This window comes from Rhinoderma darwinii (genome assembly GCF_050947455.1).
Source record: "Rhinoderma darwinii isolate aRhiDar2 chromosome 1 unlocalized genomic scaffold, aRhiDar2.hap1 SUPER_1_unloc_28, whole genome shotgun sequence".
Lineage (NCBI taxonomy): Eukaryota > Metazoa > Chordata > Amphibia > Anura > Rhinodermatidae > Rhinoderma > Rhinoderma darwinii.
Genome location: NW_027461665.1, coordinates 190,192 through 202,269, shown reverse-complemented (window position 1 = coordinate 202,269; position 12,078 = coordinate 190,192). Strand labels below are relative to the sequence as shown.

Genomic DNA, 12,078 nt, shown 5'->3' with positions numbered 1-12,078 from the left:
TCAAATAGGTGCTGTGAAAAAACTGTGCGGTCAAAATGATAACAAAAAACATAAATGAATTCCTTGAGGGGTGTAATTTCCAAAATGGGGTCACTTCTGGTGGGTTTCCATTGTTTTGATACCTCAACACCTCTTCAAACCTGGCATGCTGCCTAAAATATATTCTAATAAAAAAGAGGCCTCAAAATGCACTAGGTGCTTCTTTGCTTCTAGGGCTTGTGTTTTAGTCCACGAGCGCAGTAGACACACATGTGGGACATTTCTAAAAACTGAAGAATCTGGACAATACATATTTTGTAGTATTTCTCTGGTAAAACCTTCTCTGTTACTAAAAAAAAATTGAATAAAATTGAAATTCAGCAGAAAAAATGAAATTTGCAAATTTCATTTCCACTTTGCTTTAATTCCTGTGAAATGCCTGAAGGGTTAAAAAACTTTCTATATGCTGTTTTGAATACTTTGAGGGGTCTAGTTTTTAAAATGGGGTGTTTTATGGGGGTTTCTAATACATAGGCCCCTCAAATCCACTTCAGAACTGAACTGGCACCTTCAAAAAAAGGCTTTTGAAATTTTCTTAAGAATATGAGAAATTGCTGTTTATGTTCTAAGCCTTGTAACGTCCAAGAAAAATAAAATAATGTTCAAAAAACGATGCCAATCTAAAGTAGACATATGGGAAATGTGAACTAGTAACTATTTTGGGTGGTATAACCGTCTGTTTTTCAAGCAGATGCATTTAAATTCTGAAAAATGCTATTTTTTGTAAATTTTCTCTAAATTTTGCAATTTTTCACAAATAAAGACTGAATATATCGACCAAATTTTACCACGAACATGAAGCCCAAAGTGTCACGAGAAAACAATCTCAGAATCGCTTGGATAGGTTTAAGCATTCCGACGTTATTACCACATAAAGTGAAATATGTCAGATTTGAAAAATGGGCTCTGAGCCTTAAGGCCCAAACTAGGCTGCGTCCTTAAGGGGTTAAAGCATTTAATGTCAATGGCCATTCTAAGCTGAATGTGCCTGCTCTCGTCAGATCGCAGAAGTTACACAGCTTAAGGCCTCGCTAGTACCAGTGTGGGAGACTGTCTGGGAATCCGTGGTGCGGTTGACTTTTTATTATGTCGTTTAGATTTTGTTTCACAATCGATTAAAAAGGACTATGGATTAAAGCATTTAATGTTAATGGCCATTCTAAGCTGAATGTGCCTGCTCTCGTTAGATCGCAGAAGTTACACAGCTTAACGCCTCGCTAGTACCAGTGTGGGAGACTGTCTGGGAATCCGTGGTGCGGTTGAATTTTTATTATGTCGTTTAGATTTTGTTTCACAATCGATTAAAAAGGACTATGGATTAAAGCATTTAATGTCAATGGCCATTCTAAGCTGAATGTGCCAGCTCTTGTCAGAACGCAGAAGTTACACAGCTTAAGCCCTCGCTAGTACCAGTGTGGGAGACTGTCTGGGAATCCGTGGTGCGGTTGACTTTTTATTATGTCGTTTAGATTTTGTTTCACAATCGATTAAAAAGGACTATGGATTAATGCATTTAATGTTAATGGCCATTCTAAGCTGAATGTGCCTGCTCTCGTTAGATCGCAGAAGTTACACAGCTTAAAGCCTCCCTAGTACCAGTGTGGGAGACTGTCTGGGAATCCGTGGTGCGGTTGACTTTTTATTATGTCGTTTAGATTTTGTTTCACAATAGATTAAATAGGACTATGGATTAAAGCATTTAATGTCAATGGCCATTCTAAGCTGAATGTACCTGCTCTCGTCAGATCGCAGAAGTTACCCAGCTTAAGGCCTCGCTAGTACCAGTGTGGGAGACTGTCTCGGAATCCGTTGTGCTGTTGAATTTTTATTATGTCGTTTAGATTTTGTTTCACAATCGATTAAAAAGGACTATGGATTAAAGCATTTAATGTCAATGGCCATTCTAAGCTGAATCTCCCTGCTCTCGTCATATCGCCGAAGTTGCGCAGCTTAAGGCCTCGCTAGTACCAGTGTGGGAGACTGTCTGGGAATCCGTGGTGCTGTTGACTTTTTATTATGTCGTTTAGATTTTGTTTCACAATCGATTAAAAAGGACTATGGATTAAAGCATTTAATGTCAATGGCCATTCTAAGCTGAATGTGCCTGCTCTCGTCAGATCGCAGAAGTTACACAGCTTAAGGCCTCGCTAGTACCAGTGTGGGAGACTGTCTGGGAATCCGTGGTGCGGTTGACTTTTTATTATGTCGTTTAGATTTTGTTTCACAATCGATTAAAAAGGACTATAGATTAAAGCATTTAACGTCAATGGCCATTCTAAGCTGAATGTGCCTGCTCTCGTCAGAACGCAGAAGTTACATAGCTTAAGTCCTCGCTAGTACCAGTGTGGGAGACTGTCTGGGAATCCGTGGTGCGGTTGAATTTTTATTATGTTGTTTAGATTTTGTTTCACAATAGATTAAATAGGACTATGGATTAAGGCTTTTAATGTCAATGGCCATTCTAAGCTAAATGTGCCTGCTCTCATCAGATCGCAGAAGTTACACAGCTTAAGGCCTCGCTAGTACCAGTGTGGGAGACTGTAAGGGAATCCGTGGTGAGGTTGACTTTTTATTATGTCGTTTAGATTTTGTTTCACAATCGATTAAAAAGGACTATGGATTAAAGCATTTAATGTCAATGGCCATTCTAAGCTGAATGTCCCTGCTCTCGTCAGATCGCAGAAGTTACACAGCTTAAGGCCTCGCTAGTACCAGTGAGGGAGACTGTCTGGGAATCCGTGGTGCGGTTTACTTTTTATTATGTCGTTTAGATTTTGTTTCACAATCGATTAAAAAGGACTATGGATTAAAGCATTTAATGTCAATGGCCATTCTAAGCTGAATGTGCCTTCTCTCGTCAGATCGCAGAAGTTACACAGCTTAAGGCCTCGCTAGTACCAGTGTGGGAGACTGTCTGGGAATCCGTGGTGCTGTTGACTTTTTATTATGTCGTTTAGATTTTGTTTCACAATAGATTAAATAGGACTATGGATTAAAGCATTTAACGTCAATGGCCATTCTAAGCTGAATGTGCCAGCTCTCGTCAGAGCGCAGAAGTTACACAGCTTAAGCCCTCGCTAGTACAAGTGTGGGAGACTGTCTGGGAATCCGTGGTGCGGTTGACTTTTTATTATGTCGTTAAGATTTTGTTTCACAATCGATTAAAAAGGACTATGGATTAAAGCATTTAATGTCAATGGCCATTCTAAGCTGAATGTGCCTGCTCTCGTCAGATCGCAGAAGTTACACAGCTTAAGGCCTCGCTAGTACCAGTGTGGGAGACTGTCTGGGAATCCGTGGAGCGGTTGACTTTTTATTATGTCGTTTAGATTTTGTTTCACAAAAGATTAAATAGGACTATGGATTAAAGCATTTAAATGTCAATGGCCATTCTAAGCTGAATGTGCCTGCTCTAGTCAGAACGCAGAAGTTACACAGCTTAAGGCCTCGCTAGTACCAGTGTGGGAGACTGTCTGGGAATCCGTGGTGCGGTTGAATTTTTATTATGTCGTTTAGATTTTGTTTCACAATCGATTAAAAAGGACTATGGATTAAAGCATTTAATGTCAATGGCCATTCTAAGCTGAATGTGCCTGCTCTCGTCAAATCGCAGAAGTTACACAGCTTAAGGCCTCGCTAGTACCAGTGTGGGAGACTGTCTGGGAATCCGTGGTGCGGTTGACTTTTTATTATGTTGTTTAGATTTTGTTTCACAATCGATTAAAAAGGACTATGGATTAAAGCATTTAATGTCAATGGCCATTCTAAGCTGAATGTGCCTGCTCTCGTCAGATCGCAGAAGTTACACAGCTTAAGGCCTCGCTAGTACCAGTGTGGGAGACTGTCTGGGAATCCGTGGTGCGGTTGACTTTTTATTATGTTGTTTAGATTTTGTTTCACAATCGATTAAATAGGACTATGGATTAAGGCTTTTAATGTCAATGTCCATTCTAAGCTGAATGTGCCTGCTCTCGTCAGATCGCAGAAGTTACACAGCTTAAGGCCTCGCTAGTACCAGTGTGGGAGACTGTCTGGGAATCCGTGGTGCGGTTGAGTTTTTATTATGTCGTTTAGATTTTGTTTCACAATCGATTAAAAAGGACTATGGATTAAAGCCTTTAATGTCAATGGCCATTCTAAGCTGAATGTCCCTGCTCTCGTCAGATCGCAGAAGTTGCACAGCTTAAGGCCTCGCTGGTACCAGTGTGGGAGACTGTCTGGGAATGCGTGGTGCGGTTGACTTTTTATTATGTTGTTTAGATTTTGTTTCACAATGGATTAAATAGGACTATGGATTAAGGCTTTTAATGTCAATGGCCATTCTAAGCTGAATGTGCCTGCTCTCGTCAAATCGCAGAAGTTACACAGCTTAAGGCCTCGCTAGTACCAGTGTGGGAGACTGTCTGGGAATCCGTGGTGCGGTTGACTTTTTATTATGTCGTTTAGATTTTGTTTCACAATCGATTAAAATGGACTATGGATTAAAGCATTTAATGTCAATGGCCATTCTAAGCTGAATGTGCCTGCTCTCGTTAGATCGCAGAAGTTACCCAGCTTAACGCCTTGCTAGTACGAGTGTGGGAGACTGTCTGGGAATCCGTGGTGCGGTTGACTTTTTATTATGTCGTTTAGATTTTGTTTCACAATCGATTAAAAAGGACTATGGATTAAAGCATTTAATGTCAATGGCCATTCTAAGCTGAATGTGCCTGCTCTCGTCAGATCGCAGAAGTTACACAGTTTAAGGCCTCGCTAGTACCAGTGTGGGAGACTGTCTGGGAATCCGTGGTGCGGTTGACTTTTTATTATGTCGTTTAGATTTTGTTTCACAATCGATTAAAAAGGACTATGGATTAAAGAATTTAATGTCAATGGCCATTCTAAGCTGAATGTGCCTGCTCTTGTCAGATCGCAGAAGTTACACAGCTTAAGGCCTCGCTAGTACCAGTGTGGGAGACTGTCTGGGAATCCGTGGTGCGGTTGACTTTTTATTATGTAGTTTAGATTTTGTTTCACAATAGATTAAATAGGACTATGGATTAAAGCGTTTAACGTCAATGGCCATTCTAAGCTGAATGTCCCTTCTCTCGTCAGAACGCAGAAGTTACACAGCTTAAGGCCTCGCTAGTACCAGTGTGGGAGACTGTCTGGGAATCCGTGGTGCGGTTGAATTTTTATTATGTCGTTTAGATTTTGTTTCACAATCGATTAAAAAGGACTATGGATTAAAGTATTTGATGTCAATGGCCATTCTAAGCTGAATGTCCCTGCTCTCGTCAGATCGCAGAAGTTACACAGCTTAAGCCCTCGCTAGTACCAGTGTGGGAGACTGTCTGGGAATCCGTGGTGCGGTTGACTTTTTATTATGTCGTTTAGATTTTGTTTCACAATCGATTAAAAAGGACTATGGATTAAAGCATTTAATGTCAATGGCCATTCTAAGCTGAATGTGCCTGCTCTCGTCAGATCGCAGAAGTTACAAGCTTAAGGCCTCGCTAGTACCAGTGTGGGAGACTGTCTGGGAATCCGTGGTGCGGTTGACTTTTTATTATGTTGTTTAGATTTTGTTTCACAATAGATTAAATAGGACTATGGATTAAAGCATTTGATGTCAATGGCCATTCTAAGCTGAATGTCCCTCCTCTCGTCAGATCGCAGAAGTTACACAGCTTAAGGCCTCGCTAGTACCAGTTTGGGAGACTGTCTGGGAATCCGTGGTGCGGTTGACTTTTTATTATGTTGTTTAGATTTTGTTTCACAATAGATTAAATAGGACTATGGATTAAGGCTTTTAATGTCAATGGCCATTCTAAGCTGAATGTGCCTGCTCTCGTCAGATCGCAGAAGTTACACAGCTTAAGGCCTCGCTAGTACCAGTGTGGGAGACTGTCTGGGAATCCGTGGTGCGGTTGACTTTTTATTATGTTGTTTAGATTTTGTTTCACAATAGATTAAATAGGACTATGGATTAAAGCATTTAATGTCAATGGCCATTCTAAGCTGAATGTCCCTCCTCTCGTCAGATCGCAGAAGTTACACAGCTTAAGGCCTCGCTAGTACCACTGTGGGAGACTGTCTGGGAATCCGTGGTGCGGTTGAATTTTTATTATGTCGTTTAGATTTTGTTTCACAATCGATTAAAAAGGACTATGGATTAAAGCATTTAATGTCAATGGCCATTCTAAGCTGAATGTGCCTGCTCTCGTCAGATCGCAGAAGTTACACAGCTTAAGGCCTCGCTAGTACCAGTGTGGGAGACTGTCTGGGAATCCGTGGTGCGGTTGACTTTTTATTATGTCGTTTAGATTTTGTTTCACAATCGATTAAAAAGGACTATGGATTAAAGCATTTCATGTCAATGGCCATTCTAAACTGAATGTGCCTGCTCTCGTCAGATCGCAGAAGTTACACAGCTTAAGGCCTCGCTAGTACCAGTGTGGGTGACTGTCTGGGCATCCGTGGTGCGGTTGACTTTTTATTATGTCGTTTAGATTTTGTTTCACAATAGATTAAATAGGACTATGGATTAAAGCATTTAACGTCAATGGCCATTCTAAGCTGAATGTGCCTGCTCTCGTCAGATCGCAGAAGTTACACAGCTTAAGGCCTCGCTAGTACCAGTGTGGGAGACTGTCTGGGAATCCGTGGAGCGGTTGACTTTTTATTATGTCGTTTAGATTTTGTTTCACAAAAGATTAAATAGGACTATGGATTAAAGCATGTAAACGTCAATGGCCATTCTAAGCTGAATGTGCCTGCTCCAGTCAGAACGCAGAAGTTACACAGCTTAAGGCCTCGCTAGTACCAGTGTGGGAGACTGTCTGGGAATCCGTGGTGCGGTTGAATTTTTATTATGTCGTTTAGATTTTGTTTCACAATCGATTAAAAAGGACTATGGATTAAAGCATTTAATGTCAATGGCCATTCTAAGCTGAATGTGCCTGCTCTCGTCAGATCGCAGAAGTTACACAGCTTAAGGCCTCGCTAGTACCAGTGTGGGAGACTGTCTGGGAATCCGTGGTGCGGTTGACTTCTTATTATGTCGTTTAGATTTTGTTTCACAATCGATTAAAAAGGACTATGGATTAAAGCATTTAATGTTAATGGCCATTCTAAGCTGAATGTGCCTGCTCTCGTTAGATCGCAGAAGTTACACAGCTTAAGGCCTCGCTAGTACCAGTGTGGGAGACTGTCTGGGAATCCGTGGTGCGGTTGACTTATTATTATGTTGTTTAGATTTTGTTTCACAATCGATTAAAAAGGACTATGGATTAAAGCATTTAATGTCAATGGCCATTCTAAGCTGAATGTGCCTGCTCTCGTCAGATCGCAGAAGTTACACAGCTTAAGGCCTCGCTAGTACCAGTGTGGGAGACTGTCTGGGAATCCGTGGTGCGGTTGACTTTTTATTATGTCGTTTAGATTTTGTTTCACAATAGATTAAATAGGACTATGGATTAAAGCATTTAACGTCAATGGCCATTCTAAGCTGAATGTGCCTTCTCTCGTCAGAACGCAGAAGTTACACAGCTTAAGGCCTCGCTAGTACCAGTGTGGGAGACTGTCTGGGAATCCGTGGAGCAGTTGAATTTTTATTATGTCGTTTAGATTTTGTTTCACAATCGATTAAAAAGGACTATGGATTAAAGCATTTAATGTCAATGGCCATTCTAAGCTGAATGTCCCTGCTCTCCTTAGATCGCAGAAGTTACACAGCTTTAGGCCTCGCTAGTACCAGTGTGGGAGACTGTCTGGGAATCTGTGGTGCGGTTGACTTTTTATTATGTCGTTTAGATTTTGTTTCACAATCGATTAAAAAGGACTATGGATTAAAGCATTTAACGTCAATGGCCATTCTAAGCTGAATGTCCCTTCTCTCGTCAGAACGCAGAAGTTACACAGCTTAAGGCCTCGCTAGTACCAGTGTGGGAGACTGTCTGGGAATCCGTGGTGCGGTTGAATTTTTATTATGTCGTTTAGATTTTGTTTCACAATCGATTAAAAAGGACTATGGATTAAAGCATTTGATGTCAATGGCCATTCTAAGCTGAATGTCCCTGCTCTCGTCAGATCGCAGAAGTTACACAGCTTAAGCCCTCGCTAGTACCAGTGTGGGAGACTGTCTGGGAATCCGTGGTGCGGTTGACTTTTTATTATGTCGTTTAGATTTTGTTTCACAATCGATTAAAAAGGACTATGGATTAAAGCATTTAATGTCAATGGCCATTCTAAGCTGAATGTGCCTGCTCTCGTCAGATCGCAGAAGTTACACAGCTTAAGGCCTCGCTAGTACCAGTGTGGGAGACTGTCTGGGAATCCGTGGTGCGGTTGACTTTTTATTATGTTGTTTAGATTTTGTTTCACAATAGATTAAATAGGACTATGGATTAAAGCATTTGATGTCAATGGCCATTCTAAGCTGAATGTCCCTCCTCTCGTCAGATCGCAGAAGTTACACAGCTTAAGGCCTCGCTAGTACCAGTTTGGGAGACTGTCTGGGAATCCGTGGTGCGGTTGACTTTTTATTATGTTGTTTAGATTATGTTTCACAATAGATTAAATAGGACTATGGATTAAGGCTTTTAATGTCAATGGCCATTCTAAGCTGAATGTGCCTGCTCTCGTCAGATCGCAGAAGTTACACAGCTTAAGGCCTCGCTAGTACCAGTGTGGGAGACTGTCTGGGAATCCGTGGTGCGGTTGACTTTTTATTATGTTGTTTAGATTTTGTTTCACAATAGATTAAATAGGACTATGGATTAAAGCATTTAATGTCAATGGCCATTCTAAGCTGAATGTCCCTCCTCTCGTCAGATCGCAGAAGTTACACAGCTTAAGGCCTCGCTAGTACCACTGTGGGAGACTGTCTGGGAATCCGTGGTGCGGTTGAATTTTTATTATGTCGTTTAGATTTTGTTTCACAATCGATTAAAAAGGACTATGGATTAAAGCATTTAATGTCAATGGCCATTCTAAGCTGAATGTGCCTGCTCTCGTCAGATCGCAGAAATTACACAGCTTAAGGCCTCGCTAGTACCAGTGTGGGAGACTGTCTGGGAATCCGTGGTGCGGTTGACTTTTTATTATGTCGTTTAGATTTTGTTTCACAATCGATTAAAAAGTACTATGGATTAAAGCATTTAATGTCAATGGCCATTCTAAGCTGAATGTGCCTGCTCTCGTCAGATCGCAGAAGTTACACAGCTTAAGGCCTCGCTAGTACCAGTGTGGGAGACTGTCTGGGAATCCGTGGTGCGGTTGAGTTTTTATTATGTCGTTTAGATTTTGTTTCACAATCGATTAAAAAGGACTATGGTTTAAAGCCTTTAACGTCAATGGCCATTCTAAGCTGAATGTCCCTGCTCTCGTTAGATCGCAGAAGTTACACAGCTTAACGCCTCGCTAGTACCAGTGTGGGAGACTGTCTGGGAATCCGTGGTGCGGTTGACTTTTTATTATGTCGTTTAGATTTTGTTTCACAATAGATTAAATAGGACTATGGATTAAAGCATTTAAAGTCAATGGCCATTCTAAGCTGAATGTGCCTGCTCTCGTCAGATCACAGAAGTTACACAGCTTAAGGCCTCGCTAGTACCAGTGTGGGAGACTGTCTGGGAATCTGTGGTGCGGTTGAATTTTTATTATGTCGTTTAGATTTTGTTTCACAATCGATTAAAAAGGACTATGGATTAAAGCATTTAATGTCAACGGCCATTCTAAGCTGAATGTCCCTGCTCTCGTCAGATCGCAGAAGTTACACAGCTTAAGGCCTCGCTAGTACCAGTGTGGGAGACTGTCTGGGAATCCGTGGTGCGGTTGACTTTTTATTATGTCGTTTAGATTTTGTTTCACAATCGATTAAAAAGGACTATGGATTAAAGCATTTAATGTCAATGGCCATTCTAAGCTGAATGTGCCTGCTCTCGTCAGATCGCAGAAGTTACACAGCTTAAGGCCTCGCTAGTACCAGTGTGGGAGACTGTCTGGGAATCCGTGGTGCGGTTGACTTTTTATTATGTCGTTTAGATTTTGTTTCACAATCGATTAAAAAGGACTATGGATTAAAGCATTTAATGTTAATGGCCATTCTAAGCTGAATGTGCCTGCTCTCGTTAGATCGCAGAAGTTACACAGCTTAACGCCTCGCTAGTACCAGTGTGGGAGACTGTCTGGGAATACGTGGTGCGGTTGACTTTTTATTATGTCGTTTTGATATTGTTTCACAATAGATTAAATAGGACTATGGATTAAATCATTTAATGTCAATGGCCATTCTAAGCTGAATGTGCCTGCTCTCGTCAGATCGCAGAAGTTACACAGCTTAAGGCCTCGCTAGTACCAGTGTGGGAGACTGTCTGGGAATCCGTGGTGCGGTTGAGTTTTTATTATGTCGTTTAGATTTTGTTTCACAATCGATTAAAAAGGACTATGGATTAAAGCATTTAATGTCAATGGCCATTCTAAGCTGAATGTCCCTGCTCTCGTCAGATCGCAGAAGTTACACAGCTTAAGGCCTCGCTAGTACCAGTGTGGGAGACTGTCTGGGAATCCGTGGTGCGGTTGAATTTTTATTGTGTCGTTTAGATTTTGTTTCACAATAGATTAAATAGGACTATGGATTAAAGCATTTAACGTCAATGGCCATTCTAAGCTGAATGTGCCAGCTCTTGTCAGAACGCAGAAGTTACACAGCTTAAGCCCTCGCTAGTACCAGTGTGGGAGACTGTCTGGGAATCCGTGGTGCGGTTGACTTATTATTATGTCGTTTAGATTTTGTTTCACAATCGATTAAAAAGGACTATGGATTAAAGCATTTAATGTCAATGGCCATTCTAAGCTGAATGTCCCTGCTCTCGTCATATCGCCGAAGTTGCGCAGCTTAAGGCCTCGCTAATACCAGTGTGGGAGACTGTCTGGGAATCCGTGGTGCTGTTGACTTTTTATTATGTCGTTTAGATTTTGTTTCACAATCGATTAAAAAGGACTATGGATTAAAGCATTTAATGTCAATGACCATTCTAAGCTGAATGTGCCTGCTCTCGTCAGATCGCAGAAGTTACACAGCTTAAGGCCTCGCTAGTACCAGTGTGGGAGACTGTCTGGGAATCCGTGGTGCGGTTGACTTTTTATTATGTCGTTTAGATTTTGTTTCACAATCGATTAAAAAGGACTATAGATTAAAGCATTTAACGTCAATGGCCATTCTAAGCTGAATGTGCCTGCTCTCGTCAGAACGCAGAAGTTACATAGCTTAAGTCCTCGCTAGTACCAGTGTGGGAGACTGTCTGGGAATCCGTGGTGCGGTTGAACTTTTATTATGTTGTTTAGATTTTGTTTCACAATCGATTAAAAAGGACTATGGATTAAAGCATTTAATGTCAATGGCCATTCTAAGCTGAATGTGCCTGCTCTCGTTAGATCGCAGACGTTACACAGCTTAAGGCCTCGCTAGTACCAGTGTGGGAGACTGTCTGGGAATCCGTGGAGCGGTTGACTTTTTATTATGTCGTTTAGATTTTGTTTCACAATCGATTAAAAAGGACTATGGATTAAAGCATTTAATGTCAATGGCCATTCTAAGCTGAATGTCCCTGCTCTCGTCAGATCGCAGAAGTTACACAGCTTAAGGCCTCGCTAGTACCAGTGAGGGAGACTGTCTGGGAATCCGTGGTGCGGTTTACTTTTTATTATGTCGTTTAGATTTTGTTTCACAATCGATTAAAAAGGACTATGGATTAAAGCATTTAATGTCAATGGCCATTCTAAGCTGAATGTGCCTTCTCTCGTCAGATCGCAGAAGTTACACAGCTTAAGGCCTCGCTAGTACCAGTGTGGGAGACTGTCTGGGAATCCGTGGTGCTGTTGACTTTTTATTATGTCGTTTAGATTTTGTTTCACAATAGATTAAATAGGACTATGGATTAAAGCATTTAACGTCAATGGCCATTCTAAGCTGAATGTGCCAGCTCTCGTCAGAGCGCAGAAGTTACACAGCTTAAGCCCTCGCTAGTACCAGTGTGGGAGACTGTCTGGGAATCC

General features: G+C 41.4%; 51 pseudogenes; all 51 read left to right on the top strand.

Annotated features, from left to right (window-relative positions):
* Window positions 1-999: 999 nt before the first annotated feature.
* Window positions 1,000-1,118, top strand: LOC142672771 (5S ribosomal RNA; annotated as a pseudogene).
* A 253-nt stretch (window positions 1,119-1,371) lies between these two features.
* Window positions 1,372-1,490, top strand: LOC142672761 (5S ribosomal RNA; annotated as a pseudogene).
* A 67-nt stretch (window positions 1,491-1,557) lies between these two features.
* LOC142672769 (5S ribosomal RNA) lies at window positions 1,558-1,676 on the top strand (annotated as a pseudogene).
* Window positions 1,677-1,743: 67 nt separating this feature from the next.
* Window positions 1,744-1,862, top strand: LOC142672221 (5S ribosomal RNA; annotated as a pseudogene).
* A 253-nt stretch (window positions 1,863-2,115) lies between these two features.
* On the top strand, window positions 2,116-2,234 carry LOC142672768 (5S ribosomal RNA; annotated as a pseudogene).
* A 67-nt stretch (window positions 2,235-2,301) lies between these two features.
* Window positions 2,302-2,420, top strand: LOC142672412 (5S ribosomal RNA; annotated as a pseudogene).
* Window positions 2,421-2,487: 67 nt separating this feature from the next.
* LOC142672582 (5S ribosomal RNA) lies at window positions 2,488-2,606 on the top strand (annotated as a pseudogene).
* A 67-nt stretch (window positions 2,607-2,673) lies between these two features.
* LOC142672183 (5S ribosomal RNA) lies at window positions 2,674-2,792 on the top strand (annotated as a pseudogene).
* Window positions 2,793-2,859: 67 nt separating this feature from the next.
* LOC142671225 (5S ribosomal RNA) lies at window positions 2,860-2,978 on the top strand (annotated as a pseudogene).
* Window positions 2,979-3,231: 253 nt separating this feature from the next.
* LOC142671300 (5S ribosomal RNA) lies at window positions 3,232-3,350 on the top strand (annotated as a pseudogene).
* Window positions 3,351-3,418: 68 nt separating this feature from the next.
* Window positions 3,419-3,537, top strand: LOC142672099 (5S ribosomal RNA; annotated as a pseudogene).
* A 67-nt stretch (window positions 3,538-3,604) lies between these two features.
* Window positions 3,605-3,723, top strand: LOC142671736 (5S ribosomal RNA; annotated as a pseudogene).
* Window positions 3,724-3,790: 67 nt separating this feature from the next.
* On the top strand, window positions 3,791-3,909 carry LOC142672756 (5S ribosomal RNA; annotated as a pseudogene).
* Window positions 3,910-3,976: 67 nt separating this feature from the next.
* Window positions 3,977-4,095, top strand: LOC142672340 (5S ribosomal RNA; annotated as a pseudogene).
* Window positions 4,096-4,162: 67 nt separating this feature from the next.
* LOC142672579 (5S ribosomal RNA) lies at window positions 4,163-4,281 on the top strand (annotated as a pseudogene).
* Window positions 4,282-4,348: 67 nt separating this feature from the next.
* On the top strand, window positions 4,349-4,467 carry LOC142671735 (5S ribosomal RNA; annotated as a pseudogene).
* Window positions 4,468-4,720: 253 nt separating this feature from the next.
* On the top strand, window positions 4,721-4,839 carry LOC142673124 (5S ribosomal RNA; annotated as a pseudogene).
* A 67-nt stretch (window positions 4,840-4,906) lies between these two features.
* On the top strand, window positions 4,907-5,025 carry LOC142671531 (5S ribosomal RNA; annotated as a pseudogene).
* Window positions 5,026-5,092: 67 nt separating this feature from the next.
* Window positions 5,093-5,211, top strand: LOC142672605 (5S ribosomal RNA; annotated as a pseudogene).
* A 67-nt stretch (window positions 5,212-5,278) lies between these two features.
* On the top strand, window positions 5,279-5,397 carry LOC142671879 (5S ribosomal RNA; annotated as a pseudogene).
* Window positions 5,398-5,464: 67 nt separating this feature from the next.
* On the top strand, window positions 5,465-5,582 carry LOC142672436 (5S ribosomal RNA; annotated as a pseudogene).
* Window positions 5,583-5,649: 67 nt separating this feature from the next.
* LOC142672534 (5S ribosomal RNA) lies at window positions 5,650-5,768 on the top strand (annotated as a pseudogene).
* A 67-nt stretch (window positions 5,769-5,835) lies between these two features.
* Window positions 5,836-5,954, top strand: LOC142672744 (5S ribosomal RNA; annotated as a pseudogene).
* A 253-nt stretch (window positions 5,955-6,207) lies between these two features.
* LOC142672732 (5S ribosomal RNA) lies at window positions 6,208-6,326 on the top strand (annotated as a pseudogene).
* Window positions 6,327-6,393: 67 nt separating this feature from the next.
* Window positions 6,394-6,512, top strand: LOC142672062 (5S ribosomal RNA; annotated as a pseudogene).
* Window positions 6,513-6,579: 67 nt separating this feature from the next.
* On the top strand, window positions 6,580-6,698 carry LOC142671299 (5S ribosomal RNA; annotated as a pseudogene).
* Window positions 6,699-6,766: 68 nt separating this feature from the next.
* Window positions 6,767-6,885, top strand: LOC142671773 (5S ribosomal RNA; annotated as a pseudogene).
* A 67-nt stretch (window positions 6,886-6,952) lies between these two features.
* LOC142672719 (5S ribosomal RNA) lies at window positions 6,953-7,071 on the top strand (annotated as a pseudogene).
* A 67-nt stretch (window positions 7,072-7,138) lies between these two features.
* LOC142671238 (5S ribosomal RNA) lies at window positions 7,139-7,257 on the top strand (annotated as a pseudogene).
* Window positions 7,258-7,324: 67 nt separating this feature from the next.
* On the top strand, window positions 7,325-7,443 carry LOC142672707 (5S ribosomal RNA; annotated as a pseudogene).
* A 253-nt stretch (window positions 7,444-7,696) lies between these two features.
* LOC142671887 (5S ribosomal RNA) lies at window positions 7,697-7,815 on the top strand (annotated as a pseudogene).
* Window positions 7,816-7,882: 67 nt separating this feature from the next.
* LOC142672604 (5S ribosomal RNA) lies at window positions 7,883-8,001 on the top strand (annotated as a pseudogene).
* Window positions 8,002-8,068: 67 nt separating this feature from the next.
* LOC142671878 (5S ribosomal RNA) lies at window positions 8,069-8,187 on the top strand (annotated as a pseudogene).
* A 67-nt stretch (window positions 8,188-8,254) lies between these two features.
* Window positions 8,255-8,373, top strand: LOC142672695 (5S ribosomal RNA; annotated as a pseudogene).
* A 67-nt stretch (window positions 8,374-8,440) lies between these two features.
* LOC142672533 (5S ribosomal RNA) lies at window positions 8,441-8,559 on the top strand (annotated as a pseudogene).
* A 67-nt stretch (window positions 8,560-8,626) lies between these two features.
* LOC142672683 (5S ribosomal RNA) lies at window positions 8,627-8,745 on the top strand (annotated as a pseudogene).
* Window positions 8,746-8,998: 253 nt separating this feature from the next.
* On the top strand, window positions 8,999-9,117 carry LOC142671260 (5S ribosomal RNA; annotated as a pseudogene).
* Window positions 9,118-9,184: 67 nt separating this feature from the next.
* On the top strand, window positions 9,185-9,303 carry LOC142671515 (5S ribosomal RNA; annotated as a pseudogene).
* A 67-nt stretch (window positions 9,304-9,370) lies between these two features.
* On the top strand, window positions 9,371-9,489 carry LOC142672369 (5S ribosomal RNA; annotated as a pseudogene).
* Window positions 9,490-9,556: 67 nt separating this feature from the next.
* On the top strand, window positions 9,557-9,675 carry LOC142672472 (5S ribosomal RNA; annotated as a pseudogene).
* Window positions 9,676-9,742: 67 nt separating this feature from the next.
* Window positions 9,743-9,861, top strand: LOC142671334 (5S ribosomal RNA; annotated as a pseudogene).
* A 67-nt stretch (window positions 9,862-9,928) lies between these two features.
* On the top strand, window positions 9,929-10,047 carry LOC142672670 (5S ribosomal RNA; annotated as a pseudogene).
* Window positions 10,048-10,114: 67 nt separating this feature from the next.
* Window positions 10,115-10,233, top strand: LOC142672297 (5S ribosomal RNA; annotated as a pseudogene).
* A 67-nt stretch (window positions 10,234-10,300) lies between these two features.
* On the top strand, window positions 10,301-10,419 carry LOC142671514 (5S ribosomal RNA; annotated as a pseudogene).
* A 67-nt stretch (window positions 10,420-10,486) lies between these two features.
* LOC142671685 (5S ribosomal RNA) lies at window positions 10,487-10,605 on the top strand (annotated as a pseudogene).
* Window positions 10,606-10,672: 67 nt separating this feature from the next.
* Window positions 10,673-10,791, top strand: LOC142672760 (5S ribosomal RNA; annotated as a pseudogene).
* Window positions 10,792-11,044: 253 nt separating this feature from the next.
* On the top strand, window positions 11,045-11,163 carry LOC142671389 (5S ribosomal RNA; annotated as a pseudogene).
* A 67-nt stretch (window positions 11,164-11,230) lies between these two features.
* Window positions 11,231-11,349, top strand: LOC142672341 (5S ribosomal RNA; annotated as a pseudogene).
* Window positions 11,350-11,416: 67 nt separating this feature from the next.
* LOC142672058 (5S ribosomal RNA) lies at window positions 11,417-11,535 on the top strand (annotated as a pseudogene).
* Window positions 11,536-11,602: 67 nt separating this feature from the next.
* On the top strand, window positions 11,603-11,721 carry LOC142672182 (5S ribosomal RNA; annotated as a pseudogene).
* A 67-nt stretch (window positions 11,722-11,788) lies between these two features.
* Window positions 11,789-11,907, top strand: LOC142671223 (5S ribosomal RNA; annotated as a pseudogene).
* Window positions 11,908-12,078: the final 171 nt, after the last annotated feature.